Source organism: Dioscorea cayenensis, chromosome 1 (genome assembly GCF_009730915.1).
Source record: "Dioscorea cayenensis subsp. rotundata cultivar TDr96_F1 chromosome 1, TDr96_F1_v2_PseudoChromosome.rev07_lg8_w22 25.fasta, whole genome shotgun sequence".
NCBI lineage: Eukaryota > Viridiplantae > Streptophyta > Magnoliopsida > Dioscoreales > Dioscoreaceae > Dioscorea > Dioscorea cayenensis.
This window is the reverse complement of record NC_052471.1, coordinates 14,771,853-14,791,959: the sequence shown is the minus strand read 5'-3', so window position 1 is coordinate 14,791,959 and position 20,107 is coordinate 14,771,853.

The window sequence follows — 20,107 nt, the reverse complement described above, 5'->3', positions numbered from 1 at the left end:
ACATCCCGAGGCGATCCTAAAATTTATATAGCCTGAGAACATATCTCGAGGCAACCTGAGAAAATACAAATCCTGGGGCTCCCAAACACATATCCCGAGGCATATTGAATTTTATTAATTTAATTAAAGTTTGAAAATAAATTTAAATTTTTAAAATTTGATTTTATCCTCTCTCGAGATTTTATTAATTAAATTTAAAAAAAAATTTAAATTTTTTAAATTTGATTTTATCCTCTCTCTCGAGATTTTATTAATTAAATTTAAAAAAAACTAAAATTTTAAAATTTGATTTTATCCTCTCTCAAGATTTTTATTAATTAAATTTAAAAGAAAATTCAAAAATTTAAATGTTAAAATTTGATTTTTACCTTTTTTTCTCTCGACTTGGTCTATGAAATGTTAGGATTGTACGGGTAGCGGTTCGGATACTTCGGATGCTGAAGATAAGAAAGGAGAGAAACTCTTTAAAAGAAACAGGGAGAGTTGAAGGAAGAAAGAGGAAGAAGGACCGAAAAAAAAAAAAGAGAAAAAAAAGGTTCGCTCTCTCTTATTGATACAAAAATATATATATAAAGAGGAGATGGCGGACATGGTTGAATGGCTGAAATAATGCCGCCGTCACGCCACCATTGCCACCGCTGCTACTTTGCTCTCGCTCGTCAAGGAGGTCGCGAACGTGGTTGAATGGCTGAAATAATGCCGCCAACCATGTTCGGTACCCGCTGCTCACCGTCACCGCTACCTCTCTCACTCTTGCCCTCTAATCGCTCCTACTGCTACTATGAGATTTGAAGAAGGGAAGATGGAGAGTCTGTCGAATGAGATCCTTCACGCCATGGCAAGATTCCCTTATGATGTGCATCATAAGGTGCAAGAACATCCCATGGCAATGACATTAATGGGGACCCAAACTCTTGGTTATATGGTCAACAAATGGATGGAAGGCAATTATGCTCTCAAGTGTAAGTGAAGAAGACCGATGGTTTAGAATCCCAAGTCCATTGAGTGTCATGCTGCTGTCTATCAATAAAAAATTCATGTGGTTCATGCATGCATACTTATGTTTGGTTTTAAAATTTATATATACATATATATATATATGTATGGTGGGCCATATTAATATGGTGTGAAAATGATGGAAAGCAAGAAAAGGCATGCACCGTTAAAAAATAAAATAATAATGAAAAAAGGAAAAGAATTGATATCAAGCTTCTGATTTTCATATTCTGGTGACCAAAGCTTTAACATATTAATTGGAATATGCCATGGGAAACCCAATATATATAAAAGATGTGGAATAAAAAAATAAAATAATAATATATATAAAATTGAGAAGTATGCATGCATATATGCATATAAAATAAAAAGAAAGTAAGCATGCATCCTCATGAATGGAAAGGAAATTTAAAAAAAAAACAAGAAAAAAAGAATGAAAAAATGAAAATGAATGAAAAATGAGTATGCATGCATATATATATATATATATATATATAAAAGAGCATGCAAATAAAAAAATAATGAGAGGCATGCATACGTGCTTAGCAATAACAAAAAATAATAATAAATAAATAAATAAATAATAAAAAATAATAATAAGAAGCATGCATAGGTTTGAAAGCATGAGCATATCCCATTTGGCTATACACCACAGCATGATTACAACAATTTGCTCTTTATATTCTAGGCAGAAGAAAGTTTGCAGGTGCTCACAAAATATACAACATAATGCTGATAATAATAGTGATAATGCCGGTGATAAAAATGATGTGATGCTTTGATGATAATGATAATGTTAACGATGATGCTTAGATGATAATACTGATGATGATGGGAAAAAACGTGCAGGCATGCATGTGTATGAAATGAAAAGTAAAAAAAAATAATAATAATAATAAATGAATGAGAAAACATGCATGAAGTAATGAGAAGCATGCAAAAAAAATAAAATAAATAAATAATAAAAATAAAAAAAGAACAAAAAAAATGATGGGAAGACATGGGCCCACCATGAAGAGGTATACATGGACCAAGAAGCATGTTATGTATGCATATGGGTAAAAATAAATAAAAAAAGAGTATGCATACGTTCATGGAAAAAAGGGCAGGCTTGCGTGCATATATATATATATATATATATAAAATAAACAAAAGTAAAAATAATAATAAAAAAGTAATAAAAGGATGAAAAACCGTGCTCATGTGCATGAGATAAAAAAAAGCAAAAAAAAAAAAATGAATGATGAAAATTAGAAACATGCAGATTCACATGCATGTTTGTGAATGTTTTAAAAAAAGGGGCCCCACGTGTCATACACATGAGTATATATATATACTCAAATAAATAGAAGCCACTATGATTATGATAAGTGTGGATCGAAATAAAAAAAAATAAAATAAAATAAAAAATAATAAAAGAAAATAATAATAAATCTGGAAATGATATCCAAGCAACGAGATAGTACACTGTTAATCTCAAAGCAATGACAATGATGCTTATCTCGAGATAGTGGTTAAATTTATCTCAGGACGGTAATGAGATATATAACGCGATAATAAGGCACAGGCGGTACAATGAAATATACATCTCAAAATGGCAATGCGGCAGGCAACGCAGTGACAAGACACAAGCAGCGGCGATGATAAATATATATATATATATATATAAATGATGTAATAAATATGTTTATATAATAAAATAACAAGATTTATAATTCGCAAATTTTCTTGCTCTTACTTGTACCTTTTGCCCTTAATCGGAGGTTCCTAAGATTTCTAATCTGGGGTAATTAATAATAGAGGCTTGCCTCTATTAGGAATGAAAGAACCTACACAAAACAAATACGATATTTGTGCTTCGATATATCATCTAGTGTCTTTTTCATGATGCCAGATGCATATTTTCGATCCCACAGGGTACAACTTTATTACTTGGTATGATCCATACACTTGTGGAGAGTGCATCAAGTTTTTGGCATTGTTGTCGGGGACTGGCAACTTTTAGGAAAATTAGGATTCTAGTGATCTAGTCTGGTTTATTTTGTTCATAATTGTGAATACCTCTTTCCTTTTATTTGATCATTCATTTATTTTTTTCTATCTTTGCTTATTTCACTTCTTATTTGTTATCTTGTTTATATTTTATCTTGGAAAGGGATATTTGTATGACTCAAGGAAGCACTTCATCTCCATTGGCAAGCCCCGATCCAAAAATTGAAAGAAGTCTTCAAAGAAGATTGAGGCAAGTCAATACAAGAGAACTGAGTATGCAGAAGTTAGTATAGAGGTAAAACAAGAGGAAAAAATGGCCGCAAATCAACAACAGAGTGTTTAAGATTTTGTTGGACCAAACTTGGAATGAGTCAGGTCTAGCATCGTTGGTCTTCTTGTTGTTGCAAACAATTTTGAGTTGAAGCCCAAGTTTATCCAGATGGTGTAGTAGATGTGCCAGTTTGATGGGTTTGAAGATGAGGACCCATATGAACACTTTTAGAATTTATTGGAAATCTGCTATACTTTCAAGGTGAGTAACATGTTTGAGGATGCCATTCATCTTACACTCTTCCCATTTTTTTATGTGAGAAATGTCCGAACAGTGGCTAAGTTCCTTGCCTCAAGGGTTTATTATTACATGGAAGCAGTTTTCTGAGACTTTTCTTATAAGATATCTCTCTCCGACAAAGATTACCAAGTTGAGGAGTGATATCTTATCCTTCCAATAGATTGAGTCCAAATCCTTGTATGATACTTAGGAGAGATACAAGGATATGTTGAGGAAATGCCTGCAAGACAGAATTGTAGAGTGGATGCAAATCCAAATCTTTTACAATGGGTTGAATAGTACCACTAAGCAAATGCTTGATGCAGTTTCGGGAGGATCCTTATGTAGTAACCACCTAGGCCACTATAACAGCATACTCAACCATGTCTTCCTCCTCTGCCTGGACCTTCTAACGAACTCACAACTCTGTTGACATGGTACATAAAAGACAACAAAACTCGTCTTTTTGAGTATAAAAAGATGATGAGGAACACTATCACCACTGTGAGGAACTTGGAGCATCATATGGCTCAGATGTCAAAGATAATAGAGGAAAGACTCCCAGGTTCCCTCCCTAGTAATATTGAGTTCAATCCCAAAGAATCCTTGAATGCAGTTACTTTGTGAAGTGGTAAGGAACTCCTAGATCCTTCAAAGAAAGAAACCGATATCGAAATTGTTAAACTTTAGTCCAAGGAAAGGCAGTCACTGGATGATAATCTTAAAACTCCAATTGACAGTGAGAGAAAAGAAAACAAAAGAACTGAATTACTCGAGTATCAACCAAAACTCCCTTACCCAGTGAAAATGAAGAAAGATCAATAAGAAAATGAAGAAAGATCAACAAGAAATGCATTACAAGAAAATCCTTGATGTGTTCAAGACCCTGTACATAAATGTTCCCTTTGTTGAGGATCTTGCTCAAATACTGAGATATGCAAAATTCCTGAAGGAACTGCTCATCAACAAGAAAAATCTGGAAGAATTGTCTTCAGGGACACTTAGTGAAGAATGTTCGGCATTAATTACTAATAAGTTCCCTAAGAAAGAAAAAGATCTTGAGGGATTAATCATTCCTTGTACTATTGGGGGACTTGTGGATGAGAAAGCTCTAGCCGACCTTGGGGCAAGTATTAATCTGATGCCTTACAGAATCTTCCAAAAACTCGAATTAGGGTAACTAAAACCCACCACAATGTCTACGCAACTGTGGAGAGGTCCATCCGCCAACCAAGAGGTATTATTGAAGATGTGTTGGTGAAGATGGACAAGTTTATCTTTCTAGTGGACTTTGTAATTCTCGATGTGGATGATAAGGTGCAAGTGCCTCATTTTGGGAAGGCCATTCTTAGCAACTTCAAAAGCCCTAATTTATGTGAAGGATGGTCATATGGCACTTAGAGTGGAAGAGGAAGAAATCATTTTCAAACTCTGAGACTCTAGAGACACTTAATGGACTTTGATGATACATGTTATTGTGTAGATGTCATTGATGACTTTGTCTCTGAGTATCTATAGGACACTTTTATGCAAGATGATCTATCAGAATTGTTTGAGGATAAACCCTCTAAAGCTAATGAACCGGATGACTTGGTGGAGGAAGTGTACATCCAAGAACTCATTGTTACGAGGAAACCTTTGATATGGGAACAACCCAAGATAAAATTTCCCGTGGCAGAATGGTGGAAACAAATAATCCGGAAAAAGAGGGAGCCACCTATCTTGCCACCAACCTCAAAACAATCTAATTTATAGAGTTTCAGTGAGATTAACTTAGGTAACACTTTGTTACCATATTCTTGCAATTGGATTTTAGGTGGCAATGAAAGTTCTCGAGTTTATGAACCTCCTTGATAAAAAAGAATAGGTATGTCAAGCTAGTGATGTTAAACAAGCGCTTCTTCGGAGATAACCCAAGATTTCATATTTTTAGTTTGTTGATGTTTGTTGTTTTCTTAGTTTAGCCGTTTATCCAATTTATTGTTATGTGTATTCTTGAAAATTTTTGAGTCTCTCTATGTGGTTTTGGTATTTCTTTGGTCCCCAATTCATTTTTTTTTATAAACTCTTAAGATCATTGAGTTTTATTGTGGAAAATAGGGAAGTATTGAGTGCTTGAATGTTTTTAAAGCTGAGCACGGGTAGAGCACGCCCGTGCTCAAGTTGTGATCATCTCTATCTTCACCTATTTGAATCATTCCAAAGAGCACGGGGCTAACACACTTGTTTTCTAAATTGAGCACAATTTTCACCTCTTTTCTCTACTATACTCCATTTTCTATCGTCTAGGTGCTTTTACTGAGAAAAGCACGGCTAGGAAGCATGGTGGAAGCACGATCGTGCTTCTTCAGTTGAGTTTTCCCTACTCTGTGCACGAACTGAGCACGCTCATGCTTCAGGCGTTTTTAAGTGCAGCCATTCACCTTCTCCTCTTTCCTTTTAAATCCAGTCACTGCCGTTCATTCTTTTTCACCGTTCACTCGTATTCTCATCCCCTCCTCCAGTGTTTATTAGTTTTTGAGAATTTTCCCATTTATTTGCAGTTCCCTCACTGATTTTCTCCTCACTTTCTTCCTCCGCTCCTCGACTAGGGTAAGCCTCCATGCTTTGATTTTTATGATTTATTTTGTTGAGATCATGCTCCATGCACTTTCAACTGCTTAATGTCCATGATTTTGTTTCGATTAAACTAGTATTGTCAATATATGAAGTTTCGTGAGCTTGCTAGTTCTCTAGGATTTTTGGGGAAAAAGGTTGCCTCTGAAGTACAATCGTGCTCTTGTATTTACCCAGATCCTCTTAGGGAAAGAACGCTCTATTTTCCATGCTGAGCACAATTGTGCTCTATTCCTAGCACAACCGTGCGTTCCCCAAATTTCTCCATTTTGAACTAAAATTAGTTGTTTCGTCTTGTAAATCTTTCCGAGGAAACATACATCAACTTGGCCATCATCAAAGCGACCCAGACGCAAGGAGCCTACCCCTACCATAGATCTGACACCTGTATTCCATACACAGGTGCATCAGGAGTGATTCACATAGCTTTCTCATCATTGATTCAACGAGTTGAGGGAGATAGATAAGGCTGTGTTGCGAGAGGTTAGACTAAAGCAGGTGGTCCAACAGATTCTTAGTTCAGGGGCTTGGAGACAACTCTTCCTCATCACCAATAACAATTTTGAGAAGCTGGCACTTGAAGTGTTGGCTACTTTGAGCTGTCTCAGTGGACCATGAGCTTTCACCGTGCTGATACCATCCAGTTTCAAGTGTTTGGTACTTTACATAGGATGAGTTTGACCGAGTTCTCCATTTGGCTGGAACTCTATGATGCGGAATTCACTGAAACTCCTGCATATGATTCTTTACAGATATGGCAGCCAAGTGGAGAGTCACAGGAGGACACATGGCAGTGACTGAAGACTGGTCCCATCTATGACCCTCATCTGTCTAAAGCCACATCCCTCTGATCACCTATCCTCAGGTATATCCATTTTCTCCTCAGCTATACTCTGATAGGTCGAGGAGATAGCACCAGTGCCATTAGCCGGTAAGATTTTGACTCCCTGCCATCTATGGTAGATGGATTCAAACTTGATAAGTGCTTGTGTATTAGCAATACGAAGTATTCTATTTTTGCATTGAGCAGTACTTTTATCAGATTTTATCACTCATGCATGTGTATTTTTGTTCTTTTGTGCATTTAGGGTTGTGAAGACAAGTATGAAAGAAAGAAACCAAAAGTAGATCGTGGATGAAATTTATTGATAAAATCTTGGTGTGAATAAATGTGAAGACACAAGTTGTGCTCAAATACATGTGAGTGTATGCCAACCTCCGTTGTGCTCGAGTGAACATGCAAATTGGAGGGGCACAAAGGCAGTCACGCTCATGTGTTCTGACTAGTGCAACACTAGCAAGATCTTCGTCAAATGTGATTTTATTGAAGACGCAACGCGATCTACCCCATAGATGTGTGCCCATTCATGTGGCCTTAATGAAAAGTGTGGATTCGGGAGTATTTTGGCGAAGTACTATAGAAAAGTACTGTAGCAAATCATTATAGCAGTTACTATTCATGGCGCGCTGAAAATTCAATTCCTAGAGATTCACACGGGCGTGTGGATGCCCGATTGCAGCCTATTTAAGTCGTGATTTGAGGCGTTTTAAAGAATATTTTTCCAAGCTTTTTCCCATATTTTCCCCAACTTTGGAGGCACTAAGGGCTAGGGTTTGGAGAGGCTTTGGCTAGCTTTTTGGAGTGGTTCTATGGCCTTCAACATCACATTTCTTCGGAAGATAGTTATTTGGGGAGCTTTCATCGGCGTCAATTAGGCGGGGTATGCCCTAGGCCTGACGAGGGAACCTTTGGAGAAAACCAGGCTACTCCACAAGACCAACAATATGGACTTTAAGCGGGTTTTACTTACGGATTGCATGTTATTACTTTCAATTTTATTATTGATTGTATCTTTCTCCATTGAGAGCTAAACCCTTAGTGCATGTTTGGACTTGTAAACACTAGGATGATTTTATTTCATTGACCTTTCATTATGTTTTCTTTAATTGATGTTCTAATTGAGTTCCAATTTTGAATGCTTGCTGAAAGTGAGTTTCCCTTAGAGTGACACTAGGGTTAAGAATCCATCTTGGTAATCCTTGTGGATGAGTGACACATCATGAGGGTTAGACAAAGCTAGATTGGAGAGGGTTGAGAGGGTGAGTCGAGAGGTAGCGGAATGTCCCCTTTCTCTTCCAGTGTGATTTATCCTATCTCAGTGTTCCAAGAGTTCTTTGCGGTTAGAATAGAGTGAAGTGCTAAGATAGGAACTCTGGTGGGGCTTAGTTGCGCAAGTAGCAGAGTGAAGCATTGAAGTAATCCTTAGTGCTGGGGGCTTAATTGTGACTAGGCGTCTTTCGCCTGGAGCAAAGGGTTAGATCTAGATTAGGGAATATGGTTTATCACTTGGAGTCTCTAGAGCGTTATGCAACCTTACACAGTATGAGGCGTCAAGAGTATTCTTTTCCACCGGGGCATAGTGTAGGGTTATTGATGGTTGACCTTAGGTTTCGAACCGTGTGTTTAAGGATTTCCATGACTCATTAAACATCAGTTAGGAGATATAATGAACGATCTTGCACTTGAGGCAATAGTCCAAGGGTGAGCAATGTCAAGGTGCCCCACTTTCTATCGATTGCCTCTCTATCATTTTATTGCATCTCCTTCTTGTTCTTTTTCTTTCTATTTGCATCGATATTGTTCACACCACTTTGAATCATCTTCACCATAGTTAAATAGCAATTCTTGTGTTTTTGATCATTATTTTCTGTGGATATGACTATCCACTCACCAGGGTACTTTATTACTTTGAAAACCAGTGCACTTACGGTACACACACGCAAGGGGTTTTTCACAACTGCATTTGGGTTATGTGGTGACTATCTCCATTGCCCATCAGAGGACTGATCCTCAGATCAGTTCCTTCTTTGTCAATCCTTACATCTTCAGACTGGTTAGGGGGATGGGCATTCTCGAGGGGACAGAATGTATGAGAGTTATAGGCGGAGTCAACTCTATGTCCCTGGAAACCCTAAGATTGATGTGCATGCTCGGGAGTACTTGCACAGATCGAGGGATTGAGTACCATGTCCGTCGATCAACAGCTACCACTTTTACTACCGAGCCTATCCCACATCCCATACTTGTTGATCGTCCAAGGTCACCCCTGACACCACGTGCCCCCTCTAGCCACACTAACCATGTTACTTGCTCCTCATCAACATTCAGGTGGCTATAGAGGAGAGTGGTTATAATTGCAAAGCATTTGGGCATTCGTTTATCGCTTGAGCCCATTTCCCTTATAAGACCGCGTCGCTATATCAGAGTTGACACTATAGAGCTGGGAGAGTTTGAGGCTGATTCTACTTCTTCGGATGCTGATTCCTTCACTGAGAGTGCTTCATTTTGATTTCCTACAACTATCTTTTTTTTTAAGTTTTCTATTTCTGGACTTGTACTTTCTTTATTTTCTTTTGGACTTTTATTTGGTTCAATTAGCAAGGGGAGTCCCCTACTAAACTGACATTTTCATTTATTTACTTTTCATATTTTTAGTTCTTTAATGTTTATTCTAGAATGTGAGTTTCACTTATGTGCTCCTTGTCTCATTTCAAGTCATGTGTGGTTGAATTAAGGTTGAATGGATGTTGAGAGCAGCCACATCACTCTTTATGCTTAGGAAAATGTGATGAACTCCCCTTCATTCTTTGTGTTCTCAATTATTTGTTTTCATTGGATATGTTTATAGATGAAGGACAATGCACTATTCAAGTATGGGGGAGGGTTTTACTTTTATTCCTTTCACGATGAGTGCTTAACTAAGGATGATCTATGATCATTTTTAGTAGAAATTATTAAACCAATGGGGACACGCGTGAGTTAGTTATTTATCTAGAGTTAAATTGTTGACTCACTATTACTTTGAAAACCTAGGTCTCTTTCACATTGCCCTAATTGTGGAGCCACTTGTTTTGGTTGAAAGCCTATTTTTAAGACCAAGTTTCCTTGTTTTATTGCTGTATTAAAAAAAAGATTAGAAAGTCAAATTCCTCATGGAATGCCCTACTGGTTGCTTTTAAAAATTTTTTGTGTAAAAAGATGGTAGAACATCATCTTAGAAGAGTGAAAGCCTCTCTTGAGTAGTCAAATTTTGGGCATTACAAGTGTACATTTGATGACCTACCGAGAGAGAAGGCTACTCTAGGGTGTATAAAGCTACTACCCACTATGTTTAGTCAAATTTAAGGTCTAATTTTGTTAGGTTGATTCATAAGAGCATAGGACACTCAATTTAGTGGTTGCACACACATAAGGTTTTTGAAGTAAGAGTGTAGCCTTTTATTTGAGTACTCTTAATTTTTCTCTAATTTTCATTCATCCCTCTAAACTTAAGAATTTTATATTCTCTTGAGATCAGAAGTGATGCACTCATCTTTTCTTTTGTTAAGCGATGTGAGATTGCTTGAGGACAAGCAATGATTTAAGTGTCGGGGTGTTTGATGAGTGCAGTTTGTAACATGTTTTATGTACCCCATAATTATTGTTCTTCTCATCTTTTAGAACCATTTGTACACATATGATGCTATTCTGGGTATGTTTCATTCATGGTGCAGGATTTTAGGGTCCAAGGCAAATAGGAGAAAAATCAGGGATAAAATCAACCAAAGATGACAATTTTTTTTTCGTATCCAAGCCAAGCACTGCCAGAGCACAGTTGTGCTCTCTTGCCGTGATTATTGTTGTTGGATTGAAACCTGAGTAGCTTGCCAGCATGGGGGTGCTTCCAAGGATACCACAGTCAGAGCACGGGCGTGCTCCCACCCAGTGATTTTCTCTGAATTGATGATGTTCATTTCTCTCAAGGGAAGCATGGTCTACTTGCTCCGTTCATGGGTGTGCTCTGGAGAAGCATGGCCAAAACACAGCAGTGCTCTCCCCATGATTTACTCTGGATGACACTTAGCCAATTATCTTAAAACCCCCCTACAAGAGCACTATCTGAGCACGGCCGTGCTCAGACCGTGTTAAGCCCCAAAAGTCCTTTTTATCTCCTAGATTTAAGGTTTTGTAAGATGAGCTTGGCTGAGGATTTCTTTTCCAACTTCGGTTGATTGTCAAGAGGATGATCAGTCTTCACCACACTGTCTAAGGGGATTTAGCTTAGTCATGAAGTTCTTAAAGCACAATTGAAGAGCTTTTGTAAAAGAGGGGGGGGGAGTCATGATTTCTTACCTTAGTGCATTTATTTCTTCTTCTCAGTTGTATGAGTTCATGAGAGGCTAACCATTCCACGGTGCCCCGAGATGTTGAACTATGTTGCTTAGTGCACTTTGAATTACTTGCTTTTAATGTCTATGGAGTTTTATTCTGTTTTTATGTTAATTCATGTGTTGCATAACTTGGAATGCTTAATTTGCATAGTTGTATGTGTAAAACTTGACATGAATGGATTACCGTAGTTGTGATTGCCTTGTGTAGTTGCAAAACTTGGTGTGTATGAAGCTCATAGTTACATTTGCAAAACTTGACGTATTTGAGGGTCGTAGATGGGACATTGCCTTTGAGCACCCGCAAAAACCTTAGGATGTACCTGGTAGACATTAGAAGCAAGTCAGTACACTAAAGCCGCTGGGGATATTAGAAGATCAATTCTAGTCTGTGTGTTCCTTCCATCCCTTATCTTTTTAGTTATTTTATTAATCAATAGACCAACCATCCTTTGAATTACTAGATATTAGAAGATCAATTAGTACTAGAAGTCCAATCCCTGTGATTCGACAACCCTACCCTCACGGGGTAACACTTTATTAATTGTTACAATCCATACACTTGCAGAGAGTGCATCACTACCATATTTGATGCACAAATTTAACTTGAGTTGAAATGATAGTGTATTTATTATTATTTTAAATTATTGTAACTTTAGATACTAGAGAAAGATGGTGCATTTATTTTTCTCTGTTAAGCGATTCTTCCTTGTATTTTTATGAAGTTTAGATTCCTAGTTGATAGGAATAGTTAATTTGTATGGTTGACTATATAAGTTTAAACCTTGTCAACTGGTTTTTGGGGTATTGGTTCTAAAGGAACTAAATTTTGTGGGAGCAATTCATCCGAAATGCTCTAAGGATTTTGTTGGTCTCTGCACAATAAGCTAAATGCATTGGATTATCTTAGGGTGACTGTAAAATAAAACACTGTCTATTTCCTTTTGGGAATTAATTATGTTTGGCCATGCACTGTGATTTAACTCTTTTTTTGGAGGGTTTGTGCCGCCCCTCTTAAGACATATGTGCTTTAACCTTGCTATCTGAGATGGTGGACCATGGAAATAATGATGCAATTGTTTTCCTCATAATTTGCAAAAATAGGTACTAATATGTGGTGTCCTAAGCATAAAACTCAAATGTCACTTTTAAGTGGCACCATGACCAAATTTGAAGTTATTGTTATTTGTGCATGCATCTATTCATTAAATTCCCACTCTCAAAGAATCATCAAGCTTACTTTAACATATTATAACACAACAATGGGCTTGGCTTCCGAACTCCATTTATTTGCTTATTTGTTCATATGTCTCATCAGATGATCATCCTTGAGTCCTAAGATTCCCTTGATTTGTTAAGGACAATTCGTAAGGCCAGTTATGGGATCATACATTTTGGACCCTCATTAAACTTATGATTCAATTTTGTGGCAAGGATAATACCAAAGCTTGATCTAATCAGCACTCTAAAGAAATTATTTATTGGTGAAACTTTCTATGGACCGATAATGACATCAATATTCTTCTCTTCAAATGCAATGGCACAAGGTAATAAAAAATATTTCCTTTGTAATAAATAAACTACAGGCTTATTTATTTTGAAATGGGATGTGTATATTGTTGTGAATAGATAAAGATTTTTCTATTTATTAATAGGCAAAAATGAAATAAAACAAGTGAACCAATCTTCTTATGAAGTTTGTAGTTTCACATCATCAGTGGTATTGATGAAGTACCATTTGTGTTAGTGCTTCCATTAGCCTTTCTTCTTCTTATTCTTCTTTTTTAAGAGATTCGGAGACTTTAAGATATGATTTCTTGATGTTTTCAATGTCAAACCAATTGCAATGTTGCGCTTCAGTACTTCCTTTCCATTGTGGCTAGCTTTTTCCTTTTCAGTTCTTCTCCCAGGAAATAAGTTTTCTATGCTTCACCTTGTTATTTGTTTAAACTTTACTGATCTAGGCAAAAATGATTGCATTTACCTCCTACCAGAGATCCAGTGTTTTAAATCAAAATTGTTGAGTTAATGCTTCTGTTGTTACTTGCTCTATTAGTCATCAGCTTTCTTTTTCTCCTTTATACACACTGTTCTACATAGGAATTATGTTAATGATGATTAAGCATAAATTATACTTTCTTTCTATCATTTTCCTTGTTAGGGTCTCCTAGATCCTATTAATGATCTCAAGAAATAGAGTTAATGATCTATAATTCAGTCTGAATGACACTACTGATACCCTCATTGAATATCTTACTAATGCCTTCATCTTCAAAAGTAGGAAAGCACAATTTCAAATTTCTTTAGTAAGCCCTATTTGTCATTTAAAATTGGTTTCACTTTGGCTATTGTTATTACTTACAAGTTTGTGACCATTACCTTACAACCAACTTTCTTTTAACATATATTCTCTTCTAGGATTTGCGAGATTTATCCATTCAAAAATTTACTCTTTCATGTATTGACTATAATTGTTTGAATCTTGATATAGATTGAAGAGAGATTTGATTCCTACACTGAAAAGTGGTCTTATATACTTGCCTTTTTGTGATTTCATCACTTTCAAATTCATTCCTGCCCCCTTTTCTCTCCATCTCTCAAGTGCCTCTCTCTTCTCTCATCCTACTAGTGAGAAGCACCATTGGAGGAGTGATCTTCATGGATTCCTAGGTTCTTATGGTGCTTACTTTCTCCATGGGTGGCGGGTTGAGCACATCCATAGGTACTTCAATGATTTGCTAGTTCATTTCTTTTGTTGCTCTTTATTTTAATGAGATTAGTGGATTTAAGTGATGGTTTTGCTTTGTTTGAGTTTTGATTTAAGTTGATATTAGTTTTGGGAATATATGCTTCTCTTGTGTGTTGAGATTATTAGTTGATTAATTAAAGAGATTGTTTCATTCGTGAGGTATGTTTGATGATCTACATCTCTTACTGAGTTAATTTGCAATTGATTTAATTGTTTTTATTCCTTGTTGCATCGATAGTTCAGGTGTTTTTGTGTGTTTATGATTAGTGCTTGTGCGATATGAATGCGAAGCATTCATTCCTTATGTTGAGCATTACTTTTCTCAGTTTTTTACATTAATATGTGTGTTTTTATGTTACTTTTATGTAGGTAGGGTTGTGAAGCCAAGTATGAAGGAAATGGGCCAATGTGGATCATAATGCACCTATTTTGGAAGAGATCTTGCTAAGGTTCAAACGCGAAGACATAGGACAGGTGTGAGATGCTAGAGTGTGTGCCAACCTCCTCGCATTCGAGTGAGTACATCAATTTGGAGGGGCACAAAGGCAGGCACACTCGAGCATTCCATCTTATGCATACAAGAACAAGAACCCCACCAACATATATATCATTGAAGAAGCAAGTGATTCACGATGTGAACGTGTGCCCGTTTGTGTTACCCCGATGAAAGTATGGAATTGGGAAGTTATTTAGGCCGAAGACTGTAACAGAGCACTGTAGCAACATTGTAGCAAATACTGTAGCAGCACTGTTCACAGCCGCCCGAGAAATCAGAGAGACAGAGAATCCACATGGGCGTGTGGAAATTATCCACACCCGTGTGGAAATTCCGCATGGGCGCGTGTACCATCCACGCCCGTGGAGTTGCCCGATTCCAACCCTATTTAAAGCTGATTCAGCCCCGATTTTGGTATTCTTTTCTCCATCTTTTCCCCAACTTGCGAGAGGGCTTCGGCTAGGGTTTTGAGGGGTATTGCCCAAGGTTTTGGAGAGGTTCTACGGCTCCGACATAATGATTCCATTAGGAAGAAGGTTGGTAGGGGAGCTTCGATCAAGGCGTATCCTATACCGGACGAAGGAATCCTTGGACGACGAGTAGAGGACTTTCCACAAGACCATCGACACGACCATCGAGGAGGTTTCTTTATGGATTCATTGCTTTTACATTCAATTTCTTTGATTGTACTTAGCTCCATGGAGAGCTAAACCCCTAGTGGGTACTTGGGTGATTGTGAACCCTAGGATGTATTCGTTTCATTGAACTTCTTTATTATGCTTTCAATAAATTGATGTTTATTGTGAGTTCCAACCTTGAATGCTTGATTGTATGAACATTTCCCCTAGAGTGACACTAGGGTTGAGAGTTCTTGTTGATAACCTTGTGAGTGAGTGACACACCATGAGCGTTAAACAAAGCTAGGTTGGAGAGGGTTGAGAGGGTGAGTCGAGAGGTACAAGAGCGTCCCCTTTCCCCTCCGACGTGATAGATTCTACCTCCGTTCCTCGAGTTCTTTGCGGCCATAATAGAGTGAATGGTCTAAGGGATGAACCTCCGCTGTGTCCTAGTTGCGCGTGCAATGGAGTGAAGCGTTGAGGTGATCTTAGTATCTAGGGCTTAATTGTGGCTAGGGACCTTCCACCTGGACCAAAGGGTTAGGTCTAAATCTAGGAAAAGATTTATCACTTGGAATCCCTAGAGCTCATTGCAACTCTGTGCGAGTGCGAGGTGTTGAGATTGTTCGATTTCTCCTCCGGGACATGTATAGAGTTAGGCATAGTTGACCTTAGATTTGGGACTATGTATGTAAGGATTTCCATGACTCACCATTGCATTGATTAGGAAGTATAATAGAGAGTTCTTGCAGTTGAAGCGATTATCCTGGGTGAAGCATCATCTGAGTACCCCATCTTTATCGATTGCCTTGCCTCCTCCTTACTTTTGCTATCTTACTTGTTGCTTTTAATTTCTGAGAATTGAATCATTACCACACTTATCATTGTTGATACTTCACATAGCTAAGAATCGAATTAAGTGTCTTTACTCCCTACTCCCTGTGGATTCGACCCCGCTCATCCGGTATTATTACTTCGACAAACCCGTGCACTTGCGGGATATAAGCAAGGGGAACTTGTCAGTTTAATTCTTTGTTTTTGAGTGTTTAGAATGTCTTTGCTTTGATTTATTCTTGTATTCTGAGTAAGGAAGGTTTTCTGGGATTTCAGATGATTGAGGTTTAACTAATGTATCCCTTACTTTTAAGAGGTGGGTGTCTATGGTTATATCATTTATATCACAACCCCCTCACAATGTAACATCCATTTGCAGGTGAGGAACCATGTTACGCTAGTGTGCTAATGTCTACCATTATTTTATGTGGTTTTGGAGTTGGTGATACCATCTCTCTTGTATGCTATATGTTGATCATGGGCCCGTGTTTTTGGTGCTCATAGCACCATTATTACTGCCATAGCTGGGAAAGATCCAGTGCCTAGCTTGGTCTCAGGTAATTATTCATTAGGAATTGATGTCTACTGATGTTGTTTATGTTCTGTTGGCTACCCATTGATGACTGCATCTTATATAGATATTTTATATACCGTATTGTGTGTTTCCCTTGTCCTTTTAGCATATTTTTTATAATAAACCAATGCTACTTGAGGTATGTTTGCTAAATATTGTAATTAATTGGAATTCAGACCAAAAGGAATGAAAAGGGGCCAATTCTTATACAAAATAGTGTTGAAATAAGGGACAAGCAGGGTTTGAAGCACACTCATGCTCGGAAACACGGTGTAGAGCACAGGCGTGCTGAACCCCTGTAATCTTACTAGAGTCAGCACAGAACTGAGAAACACGGTTTTACTGTCCCAAGTACCATTATGCTGAGTGAGCATAGTCGATAAGCATGGGCGTGCTTACCCCCATGCATGTTACTCGAAATCTTGTGAGACTATTAATAGGGTCACTGTGCTCCTTGCACAAGCATGCTCTCAAAGCATGGGTAGTAAGCGTGAGTGTCCTTATCCCCATGCGATTTACTACTTTGGTGCCGAAATTAATCCCCATGATCTGGAGCCAAGCACGATCATTAGCACTCCAATCTACATGAGCGTGCTTACATCGAGAAAGGGTTATTTAAGCCCTAAAGTTAGATTTCGAAGGGATCTTCTCTCTTTCTGGAGGCATGAGTTAGGGCAGTTGTCGGCAACATTCAAGGCCGGATCTAGAGTGGAGACAAGCATGGAAAAGGAGGATTGTCGGTGACAACCATTGTCAAGCCTTCTCAAATGTGATTGTGAAGCAAGAAGGAAGTTTAATGGACAATTTCTATTTCTCTTATTGCTTTCCTATGATTGTTTGTAAGACTATGAAAGGCTAACCATCTTTTTGTGCCGGGATTGTGAACCTTCACTTCTAATGCTTTGATTTTACTGATATTTATTCTTGAGTTTCCTTGTGGGCTTCCTTTTGTTCATATTGCTTATTTTTCAATATGCTGCTTGCCTTGATGCTTATATGTTTCTAGCCTAATGAGGGACTTGCCGATAGCCGCGTGAGTGTTGATTTTTTGTTGCTAGTTCCCCTATTGGTTGCCATTGCATTTTAAGTTTCTATTTAACCTTGGATTGATTTGTTGTCTAGAGGGTAATCTCTACTCGTCTAGCTAGTTCACACATCTGGAAAGGGGTTGAGTCTGCTCCGAGCCTTAGGCAAGGATGTATGTTATCAAATAGTCCATAGGTGTTCACCACGGTCCAAGAAGAAACTCTTGAATCATTGCCTAGTTATTGCATTTGTTAAGGGGATAAATCCATGGCATTGTCCTTTTCAATGCTATCTCTTCAAACCAAAATCATGTCTCTTATTCATTCTCTATTCTTTTCTCCTTTAGTAGATTAATTAATTCAATCCAATCTTTGAGTTGGTTAAATATTAGGAAACAAACAAGTATGAAGAGCTATACTAGTCCATGTGGATTTGACTACCAGATCCTATTGGGTATACTTTACTACTTGTACGACCTGTGCACTTGCAGATGCGCATAAGGTGTATCACCCATTAGTGGGAATTGTGTGCCATATTGATGTGAATAGTTTTCTGATAAAACATAGGATGCATATCCTCATTATTTCAAGGTTACATATGTGAGAGTGAGTAGTCTTCTTGGATTCCTTATTTGGTTGCTTACTTCACACGATCTTCACTACATTTTTCCTACTAACCATAAGCATTGTTAAACACCTTTGAAACTGATTTATTTATCTGAGGGTTTAACGATTTATGAGTTTGTTGAAGGAATGAACAAGAAAGGCATTCATGCACCAGGAATTTGGCACAAGTAATCATGTTGCTACTTAAATTTAGGCCTTAATTGGAAATCATACTGCTTCATGTGTTGTTATTATAAATGTCTAGACTTAGTTCCTTATCTTTATAAATAGCCCTATAGCAGCTCCCACCATGTAGGTCAGAGCTATTAAATCTTTTTTTATGATGTTTACTTGATTCATATGATTACTGAGATCATTGTATATCTCTCTAAATGCCTCTTGTCTATATTGCACATGCTACATTTCCAACATTATAAATACCTAACTACAAATTATTAACTGAATTCTTTTTAATGATGATGATAATTAGATAAGGTTTTGGGCAATATTGATTGGTATACAATGGTTATGTGATAAGTGCTTGTGTGTTAAGAATGCAAAGTGATATTTTCTTATGATGAGCATTACTTTTATCAGGTTTAAGCGCTAATACATGTGTATTTGTGTTCCTTTGTGCATGTAGGGTTGTGAAGCTAAGTATTAAGAAAAGAAGCCAAAAGTAGATCGTGAACGCACTATTTGGTTGAATCTTGGAATGAACAAACGCGAAGACACAAGTGGGGCTCTAAGATATGTGAATGTGTGCCAACCTCCATGTATTCAAGTCATTACAATGAGTTGGAGAGGCATGAAGGCAGTCACATTTGCATATCCTGACTTGTGCAAATCACTATAGCAAATCACTGTAGCAATACATTATAGCAGTTACTGCTTACAGCCGGCCAAAAATCAGGTTTCCAGAGAATTCCCATGGCATGTGGCAATTTCCCACGCCTGTGTGGAATTCCATAAGCCCATGTGAAAAACCCACAGGGGCGTATTGATGCCCGGTTCCAGCCCTATTTAAGCCGCGATTCAGCCCGATTTTGGAGGTCATCTTTCATCCTTCTCTCCAACTTTTCTCCATCTTTTGAGAGGCCGTCGGCTAGGGTTTTGAGAGGCTTTTGGCAAGTCTTTGGAGTGGTTCTACGGATTCAATACCGTGCTTTGCTTGGAAGAAGGTTATTGGGGGAGCTTTCATCGACATCGATCTGACGAGGTGTGTCTTAAGCCGAATAAGGGGACCGTTGGAGAAGACGAGCCTACTCCACAAGACCATCGACATGAATACTGAGGGGGTTTTTCTATGGATTACTTGTTTTTACTTTTGATTTCATTATTGATTGTATCTTACTCCATGGAAAGCTAAACCCCCATAGTGGGTACTTGGATTTTGTAAACCCTAGAATGTTATTGTTTCTTTGACCTTTTATTATGCCTTCCTTAATTGATGTTTTTAATTGAGTTCCAATCTTAAATGCTTGTTGAATGATTTCTCCCTTAGAGTAACACAAGGGTTGAGAGTTCATCTTAGTAACCTTTGTGGATGGGTGACACGCCATGAGGGTTAGACAAAGCTAGATTGGAGGGGGTTGAGAGGGTGAGTCGAGAGGTAGCAAGGCGTCCCCTTTCCCCTTTGGTGTGATTTATCCTACCTCCAATTTCTAGAGTTCTTTGAGGTTACAATAGAGTGAAGAACTAAAAGATGAACTCCACTGGGGTTTAGTTGCGCGAGCAACAGAGTGAAGCGTTGAAGTGACTTTAGTATCTGGGCTTAATTGTGACTATGGGTCTTTCGCCTGGACCAAAGGGTTAGATCTACACATAGGAATAGTGTTTGTCAC